Source organism: Paramormyrops kingsleyae, chromosome 14 (assembly GCF_048594095.1).
Source record: "Paramormyrops kingsleyae isolate MSU_618 chromosome 14, PKINGS_0.4, whole genome shotgun sequence".
NCBI lineage: Eukaryota > Metazoa > Chordata > Actinopteri > Osteoglossiformes > Mormyridae > Paramormyrops > Paramormyrops kingsleyae.
The window spans coordinates 11,983,211-11,999,565 of NC_132810.1; the positions used below are offsets into that span (position 1 = coordinate 11,983,211).

At 43.2% G+C, this 16,355-nt stretch overlaps 1 long non-coding RNA gene across 2 annotated transcripts in view; it reads right to left on the minus strand.

The window, feature by feature from the left end:
* The window catches only part of LOC111852452 (uncharacterized), a 44,485-nt gene that overhangs the window by 8,506 nt on the left and 19,624 nt on the right, over window positions 1-16,355 (minus strand). The gene's annotated exons all lie outside the window — the stretch shown is intronic.

Here is a 16,355-nt window from a genome sequence, read left to right on the forward strand (position 1 = left end):
AAGGGACAGAACATTAGGCAGTAAACAAAAAACATAATGTAGCGCCGGTGGGGTTTACATGGGTCGGACGGAGAAACCCGTCTGCTGGGGCACCGGCTACGCTCTTGCCTGAAAGCTCACCCCAAACCCACTGGCCATCAAGGGCTCAACCACTCGTCAGCCGCGAAGAGCCGCAGCACGACCCCAGCTGCAGGCATGACGAGCAGAGGCAGCAGGCAGAGGCTGCTCTGCGTGAGTGTGAGTAGGCGTGAGTGTGAGAAGGCGTGCGTGTGAGTAGGCGTGCCACTGCTGGCTGGCCCAGCACCGTGAGTCGGATGAGTGGTGGGAGCAGGACCATCAGACGTGCCTGGTTGAGGAAGCGGGGGCGGCATTACGTGACCATGAGATGGCACTGCTTGGCCCGGGGGTGACGTGCCGCACCATGGAGACCCGGCTAGCTTCGGACCACAGCACGCTAGAACAACACGCTCACTTCCTGCGGGGGCTCAAGCGGCCGTGCAGGGCCACCCAACCCTGCGGGCAGGAGACCCTGCAGCAGAACCAGGCTGCCACACAACACAACTGGACCCACCAAGCAGAAGGGAAAGAAGAGCTGGGGCCAGGAGGATGCCGCATGGCTGGCAGTCTCTAGCTGCTCCAAGAGCTGGCTGTCCCCAGAGAAGGGGGCTTGGCTGTGGGAGTTGCTGGGTGTTGTGTTCCCTGGCCAGGAGGACCCTAAGGCACGCAAGAGGAAGGGTCGGCAGCGGGGGGTGGGGGTTCTGTCACACCAGTGCCCACCAGCAGTTAGCCATGCTACCCTGTGTTTCCCTATTACCTTTAGTTCGGTGCTCGTTGGGCACCTGTTATAGGGCTATAATAAAAGAGCCTGTTCTTCCCAGCAAGCAAGCCTACTCCTCATTTGCGGCAATGACTCGGTCTGCTCGACGCTACAATAACAACAATTCTAAATATCCATAGTGCAGTTGTCTATAAAGTGGCAGATAGTGCAAGAGTCAAAGGATAAATATTTACATACACTGATCAACAATAATGTTAAAACCACTGACAGGTGAAGTGAAAAACATTCAGTGTTTCCCCTTCCATTATATTAGGGGGGCGCCCCGCCCTCCCAATGGCACCTCCTGCCCCCCCCTTAAAGGTCAACTTAATTTTATTTAATTTTATTTTCTATATCCTACTGAGACCCCACCCATTCATTTATGTCCATTGTAGTGGACATTTTGTGTTTGCATCTATCTTTTCACTGATGTAAGGAAACATATTTATTCCTGTTGTACACTAAAGAGGACATGCTGTGAAATTAAAAATAAAAATAAATTTGAAAAAATCTAAATTGTAAGATGTCTTATTTCCTCCAAAGACAAATAATCTAAAATTGAAGGACACTTTTCTCCTTGGGTCTCAGGATGATATAGCACCAGATCACAACAGAAGTCATTTAAGGTCACCTTTCCTATAGAACAGGTCTATACATTGTCCTTTTATTAAACAAAGTAAATAGCCTTTATGTTATTTATCTAATTTACCCAGTCACTTGTCATTTTTCTCTCTACACGGTCGCACGTTTACAATTCTCCTCTGCTCTCTGTATCGCGCATGGTGGAGATCTGCCCCGATGTGCGTACACAGACACGTGTGCACACACAGGTGAGCACACTCCCACCAGCGGACAGAGAGCGCATCGGAAAATATGTCGCGTCAACCACATGAAAAGCAGACAAAAATATCTGTGTTTTTTAAACGCTCCCAAGTTGATAAATACGTTTCGCAATGGGATTTTCTGCTTTAAACTATCACTATCACTATCACTAAGCTATCAGCTATCACTTTTAAAGCCTTACAGATAATGTATTTGCAGGTCAAAACAAACATCCGCAATAGGCTGCAAGGAGACCATCTTGCAGCCTGCATGCGGATCTCAGTAAATGGGCCAGACATTTCTGACTCCCCATGTCAAGAAGCTCTAGAAATGTTTTTCCAGAAGCCAAGAAAGATACACTGCAGCGACAAAAGCTGCACACTTTGTGGATAATTGTTATAAAAAGAAATGTTCTGATGTTTAGTTCAGCTGGCTGCTGTCATTAAAAGAAACACATGAACACCATGAATCCTGTTGGTGTCCGTCTGCCCCCCCCCCCCCCCCCAAAGCTGTAAACACTGACATTGTCTCATTACAATAGCGCCTGTCAAGGGTGCCATCATATATCAGGTAAGTGAACAGACAGTTCTAGAATGTCTGTTGGAAGCAGGGAAAATGAACGTATTGATCTGAGTGACTTTAACAAGGGCCAAAGTGTGACGGCTAGACGACTCCAATACAACAGGACTTGTGGGGTGTTCCTGGTGTACGGTGGTTAGTACCTAATTAAAGTGGTCCAAGGAAGGCCAAATGGAGACCCGTTGATGGGAGAGTGAAGGGTAGCCCATCCGATCTAATCCCACAGGAGAGCTACTGTAACACAAACTGCTGAAAAAGTTACTGCTGGCTATGATAGAAAGATGTCAGAACACACAGTGCATCGCAGCTTGCTTCAACATAGCTGGCTCTAATACTGAGATGCTAGTGAAGGGCTTGATAATCTGTATCAGGAGTGTTGGGTGGCAGCTAAGCTCTGCAGGGTGCTACATCTCCAGGAGCAGGGCTGGGCAGCTCTGTCCTAAACACTGTCCTCATTACGGTCCCATATTGCCTGTAGAAAATAGCTTTTCCTCAGCCTTCCTGTGCTGGTCTTCAGGCAGCGGGAGTGTTTCCCTGACCTCAGCACAGAGAAGAGGCCCTTATGGGATGGCTGTGGTCCTTAATGATCTTTGTAGCCCTGTCCTGTATCGTCTGCTGTAAATGTCTTGGAGGATGGGAAGCCCATGTCCAATTGTACACAACTCTCTGCTCAGCCTCACGCTTCCGCAGAGTTCAGCTCCCGAACCTGGCGGTGATACTCCCTGTCGGGCTGCGTTCTGTGGGGGCTGTTTAGAAATCTAGTGTTGGGAGGGGCAGCCAGAAATCCAGAAGTTGGTACAGGCATGGTGAGACTTCCTCACTAAAGAGTCAGGCTTCGTTCCATTTCCCCCATTGAAGTGCAAGTGCGCTGAGACACTACACACTTTGGTGACCATCGACCCCAATCTTAAAACAAAATAAATAGACAACCTTGTAGGAGCAGGTAGGAGGGCGTCTGGACGTAGGCGCACCATGGATGCACAAGTAATTCTGGAGGGTCGTTTTAATTACTTCAGCTGTTTCAACCATTTGGTCTCAGCATGTTTACTTTAGGCACCAGGATAATGTTTTTAAAATAATGCGAAAATGATTGATGAATCAAGAACCATGGGGCGGACATAAACCCTGACAGATTTGTTTAGCACTCACTGTGTGATTTACTTGGATCAATTAAATCACAGCTAGAGTAAAGTTGGCACGATTAATAATAAATGACAAATGTATGTTTCATCACTGATTACATTTTAACTGAAGTCATTAACAAGGAAGCCACCAGAAAACACAGGATGTGTTAATGCTATGTAAACAGGAATGTTATTTCCCTAATAATTGCTGGTAACTACAAATCACAAGGACAAACTGGAAAATAATTTGAAAGCTGTGCTTCCAGTTCTGGGTAATTGCCACTTACGGTCTATGCTGGTTTTTAGTACAAGCAAGCTCTTAATTAATTAGGCTTGATTGAAGTATTATGGTTTTGTAATTAAAATATGCCGTCATGGAACTTAGAAAGAGTTCTAGGGTAGGATGACCCAACACAGTGACCCAAAGGATCGCCAGGATCCTGCAGAACCCAGAGGCCTTCCATTATGGTGGGGAAACTGGCAATGCTAAGCGTTCATTTCCACCATCACGTTTATGATATGGTTTATGTTGTTGGTTCTTTAATGTGACCTCAGCTGTGCCTCTCAAGGTAAACAATAATGAAGACATGCTTTGCATCATACTACAGGATTTGACTGTATTGGCTATTCATGTTGTGAATTTCAATTCTCATATTATTTTTTTGTTTGGGGGTGGGGGGGGGGGCATTGGTTACTTCCAGCAATGGGGGTTCAAATCTAACCTTTCACCCTGTGTGTGAAGAGCTGTCTTGTCTTCCTGGAATTTGTATAGGTTTCCTCCTGCATTCCAAAACTATCAAATGAAGTTGACTGGCATTTCTTAATTGTTTACTGTCTGACTGTGTGTCCTCTGTGATGCACCAAGCCGCTGCTTCCTTTGATAGACCCATTGTGATCGTGTCAGAGATTGGTTTTAGTGGACTACATTTCCCATAACTCCTGCTTTATTTTCAAGATGGCTTCTCTAAGGCTCAAAAAGGAGGACACTCATGAAAAGCTGTGGGGGTGATAGGGTGACCACCTAATCCATGTCAGGAAGGACACTATGAGCTATTTCAGGTTTTACAGACTACTTTAAAACTACTTTGAAAGGCTTCCATGCTTGGCTAAATTGTTTGGTTCATCTTGTACTTTTACTGATTTGTTTCGTTGGTTGAAACATTCATCCAGCTGTTTCAGATTAGTGACACATATATGATCATAGGAGACTGACCAATAAGCACACAGCAAGACCTCAGTGCTGAAGTGAAATCCAGGTCTTTTTAATTGAGACGGTAGCCGACAAACCCTGTCGTGGCTCATAATGTCCCTCCTGACATGGATTAGATGGTCAGCCTAAGCGGTGACCATGAAGATGCGAAGGGTATATCTATCTCATTATCTCGAGAGAATGGCATAAAAAATGCGGCTATTCCGTAGCATATGTACGCATGAGTTTCACGTTTCTTGTGCACTGGGGGGGAAGGAGAGAGTAGCATTAGTTGTTGACTGGGAGGCAGGTAGGGGGAAGGAAAAAGGAGGACAAGGGGGCTAAATGGAAGATAAGGGTCTAAAAGGAAGAGACCCAACAGAGTTCGTACAGGGGGCTGGAAATCCGGACTGTCTGTACGGAATCCAGATGAGTCGTCACCCTAATCATAGCACCTGTAGATCAATTATCTACCTTACCTTCAGCTGCTTGTGAGATTTTATGTCTGGTTTACTGCTTGCATGCATGTGTTCTTGTTGTGTTTGAGGGCTGGTGTTCGGTCCTGTTTCTCTGTCTAGTTTTTGCCACTAAGATTATGATTGGGGTTTCTATGCTGTGTGTTACCTCTTCTCGGTTTGCCAGCCTCCTGACCTCCATTCTGCCTGCCCCACCTGTACCTTTGCCATTCTGCCTAAGAAAATGACCCATGTTCACAGTTAAGCTGAGATTTTTGCTCTTCACCTCGGTGTTTAGTCCAACCCTGTTTCTGTTGTTGCTGATGCTGATTCTGTTTAGCAAAACCACTAAACTCCAACTTGCAAGTAGCTCGTTATGTCCGCCCATAAGCAAATATGGAAGATTAATGGCTTTTTCAGGTTCTGGGGACTTATTATTGATATAAAAGGATTGGAATTCCATAGCCCTCTGCACTATTCTTCAGGAAATATGTTCATTCAGAGAGTAACACTGTGGCCTCACACAATGAGGCTTCGGGATTGTGGGTTTGATTCCCACCCCTGACTCTGTATGTGGCGTTTGCATGTTTTCTGTGCGTTCAAGCAGGTTTAGGGTTAGGTTTAGGGTTAGGTTTAGGGTTAGGTTTAGGGTTAGGTCTGAGCGCTCTGCCTTTCTCCCACATAGCAAAAACATGCAGTTATGTGAATCAGTGTCTCTGAATTGGCCATATTGCATGCGAGTCAGTGCTCTGTGATGGACTGGAGTCCCACACACGGCGTCCCCTGCCTCATTTCCCATGCCTGCTGAGATAAGCTCCAAGGTTCATGCTAAATGATACGGAAGATGGATGGATGGATAGAAGATGCTTTAGAAAATACCAGTAAGATGCATCCTTACTATCCTGCAGCATTCCTCAACTACTTTAGATTATACTCTATGAAATGCAAGGAGAATTCGACACAGAAAGATGCTTTAAAATTTCTGCATACTTTCACAAATACAAGAAGACCTTAAAACACGGATGGAAACTCTCAGTGCCATAGACACAAACAAACTGAAAACTTTGCAAAAAGGAAATCTGTGTAATGAATGTTACTAAGCCACTACAAATAAACTGAAAGTACACACACAATTCCTAAGTCCTTTCGCTTACATAAAATTAGTTCATCTCTAAAAGTCTAGCTGAACATCATTATGTAGAAATCTCTGTCAAAATAAAGCTCTACTTTCCATCTACATATGCATGTTTATGGCCTCTTTCTTGAATTGAGATGAAACTAATCAAAAGTGATTGTATACCTCTCTGGCGCATGAAATGGTGCAGCGCTGTTGGTGGGAGGGCAGCTCCATTGCCTCCTATCTGGGGGATTGGGGTTGAGTTTGTGGAATTTGCATGCTCAACAGCTGTTGTATATTTCATCCTGATGTCCAGAAACATGCAGTTCAGCACACTGGCATCTCGAAATAGCAACAAGCTAGCTTTGCATCAATGGTGTTCCCCTGTGCATTCTGGGATAGGCTAAAGGTCCCAGATGGATGGGTGGCACATAATCCAGTGTTTCAATCCCAGTCTGTTGATATGACTTCTGAAAGTCATGTGGTCATCCTTTGAAGTACCAAGAAACTTTCACCAAGACAAACAGTTTCGGGTGGCCCAGTGGCCTTCAGAGTAACACAGTCAAACCAGAATGATTCACACTGCATGAAGCATCAGTACATAGATAAGAACAGATATAAGGGAGAATGACAGCAGATAAACAGAAAAAAACATATAATAAATGCATTGTTATATGCAGGCTCATATTCCTTCCATACATTTCTGAATACTGAATTTTTAACGTCCTTCCAGACAGTAAACAGTGTTGACAGAAACAGCAGTGGAAACCAGATTTTGATTGCAAAGTGATAAAGGATCCTGACACTGCAGCTGTGTGGAAAAATCCATGCTGGTTATTCTGATGGCTTTCTCGTGCTCCACAGGATGGGTGTGCGCATGTGTGTGTGTCCTAAGAGCAAGCATTATTTTTATTTTTTAGTTGAATGCTCACCTCGAGTGCGCGCTTCATGACATACAAGACAGTCTGCCATTTTGGCGTATTAATAGAAAAGGAAACTTGTAGAAAAATGTATTTAATTAATGGATAAAGTTGTACCATAAAGCCCCTAATGATGCAATAGAAGCTAATATGGGCAAAATAAATGCCCTTCTTTTTGATGAAAAGGTATTAGCTGGAATCCTGATCAGGATAAATTGTTGGGAGATGATGGATGAGAGATGGGTGTATTGATGAAGCCTGATTACCCTCCTCCCCACTGATGAGAAAGATCAAGTGTTGCTGGATTGAGGTTCACAGGAGGACCCTCCCCCCAAGTCCATTTCATGCAGAAATCTTACTGGCTCTGCTATTGCGTCACCATGCCCTCTTTTGGTAAAGGCTTCCGAGAAGAAGCCTGAATGTTTATTGGGAAAAAACATCATATCTGCTTACTGCAATGGCCCTGGCTAATTAAACTGATTATATCTCATGCACATAGAATATTATCCCTCCTATGGAGACTGCATCATAGATGCATATTTAGTTGCTGGCGGGAAAGAGAGCCTGCTGCTTGAGAATGACAGATTCATCAGGATTTATCTCAGTATCTACCATAAGCTTTATAGTCCAATTATTCTAATAAATCATAAAGTATTTCCTGGAATCCAAGGTATGATTTTATGGACATCACAGGTACAGGTAAAATAGCAAATATGGCTAGTTGCTAATTTAGCATGTGTGCTGAGATATGTGTAAATATAAATAATAGCTATTAACTACAGTAGGTATTATAATAGCACTGGCACGGTTCCACAAGACAGCATCTCTAAACTGCATTAACAATCGCTTTATGCCCCTTAGCAATACTATTTTAATTGTATGGTTGGGAAAGGGCTAGCAGAAATTGTAGGGAAAGGGTTAGCAGACAAAGCTGCATTAAAACACATTTCATGCATGAGTGGTCCTAAATAACATCATAACAAAGCACACTATTTAAAAATAAAGCTTTAATAATAACACACTTGTAATTATGAAGTAGTTCATAAAGTTTCTGGACATTTTCCTAATGTTGTTTCATATTGTTAAATGATGTAATAGAAGTCCAAAAAGCCTCACAATTAAGATAAAATGGCAACACTTTACTTACAGCTGTTATCTATAATACACTATAGATGCCTTCATAATGCATTATAAAAGGTGCTATAAGAATTACGGATGGTTTGTACTCCATTATAAAGGTATCTATAGTGCATTATAGATGAGAGCTTCATAAGGCAGTCGCAATGCATAATAAACATGGCTATAATGTGTTTTGACTTTTGATACATTTTTATAGCCGTATTTATAATGCTTTATGAATGCATTATAATTAATTATGAATGTGTTCATGGATTCTTATAGATGTGGCATTCATAGAAAGTGATCCTGTTAAAACTGCATCTCTCTTGTAAGCCAGTTGATTCATGCATTGGTTTTCTGGGTGAGGTTAGGGTTTCGTCATCCTTAAAAGGATCTGCAACGAAACTTTACAGGTATAATAAAAAGCTCCCCATAAAGTTAATGCCCAGAACAATTTCAATTGATATATGAGCCAATGTTCCATGATGAAACATGATGGAACATAACGGATCCTATCAGATCATGGAATATGCCGTCACAGATCGCCGATAGCGACGCCAAAGGCTGTCGGCTGCTTTCCCTCTTCTGTCTCTCCGATTGATGCGCTTTCCTGGCTCTTTTTAGATCCGTCTGTGAACATGCCCTTTGATCCTCACTGATCTGAGCCCACCCATAATTCAGCTAAAGGTTCACAGTTACATTAAATGAAAATTAAAGGTGCCGGTTAGCAGCGATAAGGCCACGGCCTTGTATGTCGACAGTTGCTGGAACAGGGAAACCTGTTGTACCCTTGAGTCAGGAAGTTAACCTCATATACACCATTAAAGCCTTCAACTCTATAAATGTGTGACATCTGTTAGCTGTTTACAATACGATGACTGAATTCTATTGCATATTTCCGTCCAACAAAGTAAGGTATAAGAAACATGTTCTGCATACTACAAGGTATTAAATATATTTAAGATGAGGTATAACCTAGGAACCTTTTTTATGGTGCAAATAATTTTCTGAAACCTTTGAACTCAGCATTAACATAAAAGTCATTTATGTCATAAGAGAAAAAACACCCATAAGATTTTTTTTAAGAGCTTTCATTGGGTTGTGTCTTTGACTCCCTTTTTTGTTGGTAATTCATTTTGACTTTTATTTCAGCAACAGCTTGTCTTAAATCCCCATATCAGCCAAAGGCAGCGAGGGGACCACATCCACATTCTTGACACAGCACTGTATCACATGCACACGCAATGGTGCAGAAATATGGCTCCCTCTAGGTCTTGGTTTTGCAATGCCCATGGCCCTTCATGGGACGTTACCTTCATGAGCATCGCATGTACAACCTGGAGGCTGGCCACTGCTGCTCATATTGATTTGGTGCCATTTGTTGATTTTCAAACAGTCTGGAGCACCGGAACATAAATGGTTTCTTTTCAATGACGTGAGGTGCATCAAGGACTTGGGTGTTGTCGGTCGCTAATGAAGTTAAGAGCATCACGCTCCCTGATGATGTGCAACTTCTGGCTCGAGGAGCACAGATCAGCTGTCCTGATAGGATGAAAGCCTGTGGCAGATAGTCAGTCATCCCTGGGTAACATTTGTCACAGCAGAAGTAAAGGGTGAACTTGGCTCTAACAGTTGTGGCTTTGAGCAACGTAATTGCCTAAAATTACCCAGCTGTGTAAATGAAAAAAAAATTGTGCTGCATCTCACTTTACCCCAAAATGATGGAGTATTTAATCTGCACTTTAATGTAAGTGCATGTTTTACCATGGAGTACATCCTAACCCTTTCTGAGGCTTCTAAACCAGACCTTGTAAAAGTTCACTCACTATCCATACATTTATGCTGTCTATAGTCTTTCTAGGCCTGATGGAAGAATGACTGACTGTTGTTGTTAATTAAAGTCTGAGTCATTTATTAGCATAGAAAATTGATTTTTAAGCCAAAGCACCACTCAGAGTCATCTGTAATTGCTTAATGCATAGTCATGCAATTAGGAATAACACTCGTCAGGCATCCTAAATACTGCAGGGGTCCTTCAACCCTGTTTCAAAGCAAACTTGTTTATTGCACATTATCCACTAAATTAACTAGCGATTACTGGAGAATAAAAAGACAGGTGTGTGAATGTATTTTAACAGCTGCTGCTAATTTTGCAGGAAATGTTACCGAACTTTGTAAGAAGTCATCATATAACTGCGAACACAACGACTTTACCCATTTAGCATTGAATCAGATCAAAAATGGAACCAACAAAAGATACTGGTTACACCCTCACTTAAAGGCCAAAGAGGATAGAACCAGTAGAAGTTGGACCTCCCTTTACCTTCAGAACAGCCTTACGTTTTCATGGCATTGAATCAACAAGGTGCTTGAAACCATGTTGAAAACATTGGTCCATGTTCACATGATAGAATGATGCAGTTGCTGCAGACTTGTCGCCTGCGACATGATGCAAATGATGCATCCCAGAGGTGCTCTTTTGGATTGAGATCTGGTGACTGTGAAGGGCATATGCGTACAGTGAACTCATTGTCATGTTTCAGTCTGATGATATGAGCTTTGTGACATGGTGCATTATCTTGCTGGAAGTAGCCATTACAAGCTGGATACACTGTGTTTATAATGGGATGGAAATGGTCAAAAACAAAACTCAGGTCGACTGTGGCATTTAAATAATGCTCAATTAGTAATAAGGGGCCCAAAGCGTGCCAAGAAAATATCCCCCACACCATTACATCACCACCAGCAGCCTGAATTGTTGATACAAGGCTGGATGGATGCATGCTTATATGTTGTTTATGTCAAATTCTGACCTTACCATCGCGGGAGACCAGAGCTGGTCCCCAGGCCTACGAGTGCAAGGCGGGGAACAGCCTAAGATGGGGCACCAACCTCTCACAGGGTACACTCACACACCATTTACTCACACATGCACACCTATGAACAATTCGGTAACTCCAATTTAACCTCTGCATGCTTTTGGACTGCAGGGGGAAACCGGAGTAACTGTAGGAAACCCCACGACGACAAGGGGAGAACATGCAAAGTCAACACACATGGAACCATGGCAGAGATTTGAACCCTGGTCCCAGAGGTGTGAGGCACCAGTACTAACTATTAAATATGTCCTGTAAACTATATATATTGTTATACTTCAGAAAAAAATGTATGAAAAATATTTAAACATCATTTTATAACTTTTATTTTTAAACATCACTTTGTTTGTGCTCAATTGGAAGTACATAAACTAAACCAGAGTACTTAATGCAGATTTTTTTGTCTTGGTATGAAAATGCTGTTAAAATAACCAATGAAGCACTGAATTAAATAGACGCATTGACTGTTGTGAGTGAAACTTCAAACGCGAACATTCCAGCTGTATACTTAAAACGCACCTGCTCCCATTTATACGATGTCAAGTGTAAACAGCCACGCGGCTCAGACAGGGAGTCAAAGAGAAATAGGAAAAAGCCACAGTAATGACATCATGCTAACTACCTCCCCTATAACCCCACAGCTGGGTCAGCTCTCTACCAGAACTAACGCTTTGTTGTCACTTGGGAGGTCAACTTTGAGTGACCTGATTAATAAATTCACAGGCTCAGATTCTGCTGAAATATAAAAACAACACCGTACAGTTTTTTAGGCTGAAGAGAAATACTTTCAGTTTGTCCATCATGATTCAAAGAGAATTCATAGAACAGAGGATAGCGTTTAACTCAGTGTCAATATAAAATTAAACTCTATATTTACAGTTAGCATCTATTACTGGGCTACAGGATGTTCACCATCGATTGTTATCTTGATGAAATGGATGTAATCCCAATGTTATTTTTGTTAGAATTTTCTTGCATGGCTGTTAAATTATTTTTATTTTATCTGGAAGTCAAGCTAGAAAGCAAAACAAGCAGAAAGTCATTAGAACATCCTTTTATGTGCAAGCAATTTGTTCACCTTGGTACACAATGAACACTCATTATTTCCACATCAGTATGAAACAAGCTTGAATGGTTTGTCATTTTGTTTTTGCTTTTTTAATGTTGTGTTTTGATAATTATGATTAGTGCACTACAATGGGCTGCCCCCCCCCCGTCCTGGGTTGTGCCTGTAGCTTCCGGGATAAGCTCCAGACCCCCAGCGACCCAGAAGGATAAGCGGTTTGGAAAATGGATGGATGGACGGATGGATGATTAGTGCATGTATGGCTTTTTAAAATGCTTTAACCTGCATGGACCATGCACTTTGAGCTTCTGGCAGGAATTTTCTTTCAGTGTCAATTTCAGTTGCATTATCTTTCCGTTGCTGATCAAAAACCAGGGCAGACAAAACTTTTCCACATTTATGCTGATAAATATGACTGAGCAGAACAAAAATCAAAGCATCACCATAACGATTAGCACAAAAACCAAAGAGGTAAGAGACCGCACTTAACTTTCATGTGCAGCAATTGTCTTCTTAGTTTCACTGATAAAGAAAAAAATGCTCTTCAATATTACATACAGTACCTCCCGGCACTGCAGTTTAATTCATTATTTCAGTATGATTCCCTTCCCAATATGACTATCCATTTTCATAATTAGCATAGATGCACCAATGTATCAGAAGCAAATAAGCATTAGCATGCATGTCTAATAGATTTCAAAGTGATTCACACTATGAAAAGGAATTGAGAAAATTGGGGTTGGGGAGGTTAGGGATTAGGAGAAAAGGAAAAAAAAATCAAGATCTGTAAAAACACGGTATGCCGCTCTATTGGTCGTAGGTTCTAATGTTGTGGCCTAGTGGAGTAATCACCTGGGTCAGAGAGTGGACTTGCTCTCTGACCCCTGGCTGTCTGCTGCTTTGGACAAAGGCTTCTGCCAAATAACAATGTAAAAGCAGAGAAATCTGGGCTTTTAAGGTTCTCACACTAATCTTCTACAAAAAGTAGAAAGGTTTGTGTGAGCAAATTTAGGAGCTGTGAGGTGTACTTGTCATCACTGGTCTGCTAGGTCAGTTTTTGGTGGTGCAGAGAGAATCAGGGAGTGGTAGCATGAAATTGAAGCATTTCAATAGGCTTACAAGTCTTATGCACCTAATATGACAACTAACGTAATGCAATTAATGCATATGCAAATTAGGTAATTATGTAGATGGGGACTGAGAAAGCCACAGTACAAAAACGTCCTCAGTCCAGACTGTAATAATGAAACAGCATCTATCACACCGTCCAACAAAAATACCTGTATAGCTACTACAATCAGAACTGTTTAAGGAATTCCCCCATTTGTGAGAGTATTCCAGGAGTTACATGTTAATCATTTATGTTGCAGAAGTAAAAATCAATCATTTCAGTGCTTCCCAAGAAGAATTTTTAAACTTGCCCTGAACTAGACATAAAATCAATAGAATTACATTTTCTCATTTCAGTTACAAACCTCATTGAAAAATCTGGGACCCTGTTTACAATACAAAGGAAGATACAGATTTTTCACTACAGTGAACTGTAAAAAATTACCTTAGTTCTGCAATATTTTTGCACTGAATGAATTTTTTGGGCAAGGAATTTGTGAATATTAAAGGGCAGATCTAAGTTTTTTTAAAAAGTAAAAAATAAAGGGTTGATAAGAACCCTTTATTTTCCTCTATTCTTCACTTTTTTCAGATGTAATATTCAAGGAAGGAGATGGTCAGTGGATTCAAAGGCAATACTTCATAGATCTTTAGTAGGTAATTATCTCTCCACTTTGATTTAGATAACAATGCATAATTTACAGCTATCCTTCAGAGTGTATTCTTGTTGCAGTTGGGATAATTGAGTGAAGAGCTGACAGCTATACATATAATGCTTTCTGTATTTTTTTCTTATGTGTGTAACCTGGATGTAAAATACCATTTATATCGTTCATATTCTGATGTAGTGAACAATTTTGGTGGATTATTTTTCTGCCTCTACATCTGCTGGGAACACAGTGAATACGCCGGACGGTACGGCACACACACAGTGGGTAGTTATGCAATAGCTAAAGACACGCGAGGATCGGACAGGATTTACGCATGACACTGGAAGGGCACACACGACAATCGGGAACACAAATATTTACAATAACACAGACAATATCCACCAGGTAAGATCTTGGTGCGACTTTGCGGAGACAGGTGCCAACCTTCCATAGACCTGAATTTGCACCAGGCAGGAGTCTCATTCGGACAGTTTCCCCAACCTCCAGCTCTGGCAAGTCCCGGGCAGACCGGTCATAGAAGCACTTGGCCAGTTGCTTCCTGTGGCGTAGCTTTTCAGTGACTCCTACTACCACAGCTGGTTCAAGGAGTTTAGCCGTCACTGGAATAGAAGTCTTCAGTCGACGGGACATGAGGCGTTGTGCCGGGCTGCTATCCATGTTTTGCGTTGCAGTGTTCCTCCAGTGCAGTGTGGCTTTCCAGGGGTCACTACCATCACGTGCAGCTTTGCACAGCAAAGCCTTTGCAATCTTGACGGCCGACTCTGCCTTGCCGCTTGCCTTAGGGTGTCGAGGTGAGGAGGCTACATGCTCAAACTCCCAAGCAGAGGCGAAACGTGTGAACTGAGCGGTGAACTGTGGACCGTTGTCCGTGATGACCCTTTCTGGCTGGCCGTGTCCCGCAAACTGTGCTTTACAACGCCTGATGACCGTCTCTGTGGTTAGGTCGGGGAGGAGCTCAATTTCCCAGAAGTCTGAGTAATGGTCTACTAAAAGGAGATAGTCCTTTTGCCTATGGCTGAACAGGTCCATGCTCAGAATTTGCCATGGCCTGGTGGGCAGGTCATGTGAGAGCATGGTCTCCTTTTGCTGCTTGTGAGCAAATTCATTGCAGGTTGAGCAGGTACTCACAATGTCTTTTATCTCTGCCTGCATGCCGGGCCAGTAAAGTGTCTCCCGGGCAAGCCTGTAGCATGCATTCCCTCCTATGTGATTCGAATGTATGCGTGTGAGCATCTCAGGGCGTAATGATTTCAGGACGATGACTTTCTGCCCCCGGAATAGAATGCCATTCTGCACACTAATTTCATCCCTGTATGGCCAATATTCTCTGACAGTGACGGGAGCGTCTTCCTTCACATCTGGCCAGCCCACAAGAACCGTGGATTTCAGTGATTGCAGACATTCGTACCGGTCAATGTGCCGCTGTATTTGTATATGGAGATCAGATGCTTATGATCCATCCCCGCCGTGATCAGGTCGCAGCCATATAAATAGTGGTGAAACCTCTGTCGTGCGAAGACGATGCTGAGGCACTCCTTTTAAATCTGTGCGTAGTTCTGTTCTGCAGGTGTAAGAGCTCTGGAAGCAAACGCGATTGGCTGGCCCTCCTGCATAAGGCAGCATCCCAGACCACACTGACTGGCGTCACTCTGGACTGTGATTGGCTTAGACGCATCATAGTATCTCAGGACAGGCATTTTTTTTCACCAGTGACTTCAGCTCGTGAACAGCCGCCTCATGTTTGGGTAGCCAGTGCCAGGGGGCGTCCTTGTCCAGCAGGCGTCGCAACGGCTCACAGACACTTGACAGATGCGGCATGAACTTAGCTAAGTAGTTGGCAAAGCCGAAGAGACGCTGTACGCCTTTAGTATCTGTCGGATTGGGCATGTCAGTGATGGCCCTCACCTTCTCTGGATCAGGCTTCAGTCCTGTAGCAGAGAGGATATGGCCATGAAACTGGACTTCACTGACCTTAAACTGCAGCTTCTGTAGGCCCAGCCGCAGCTTGACCTCACGGCAGCGCTCCATCAGGGCCAAGGGCTTGACGTCATGGTCACTCTCAGCCGCCTTGTCTGCGTCTCCACAGCCCACGGCTAGGATGTCATCTGCAATGGGCTCGATGCCGTTCAGCCCCGCGAGGAGCTCATGCTGCTTCCGCTGATATACCTCAGGTGCCACAGACACACCAAATGGTAGCTTGAGCCACCCTTTCCTCCCCCAGGGGGTCCAAAATGTAGTCATAAGGCTGCTCTCATAGTCCAATTTGCACTGTACAGTAGAAACGCATCACGGGCATCCACTAAGGTGAAGACCCTAGCATTCGGCAATTTGTACAGGATGTCCTCCAGAGTGGACATACTGTAGTGAGAGCGTCTCAGGGCCTTGTTTAAAAATTTAGGATCGATGCATATCCTCAGCTTCCCCGGCTTTTTAACTATCACCATGTTGCTGATCCAATCCGTGGGGTCTGTGACCGGGGCTATGTGACCA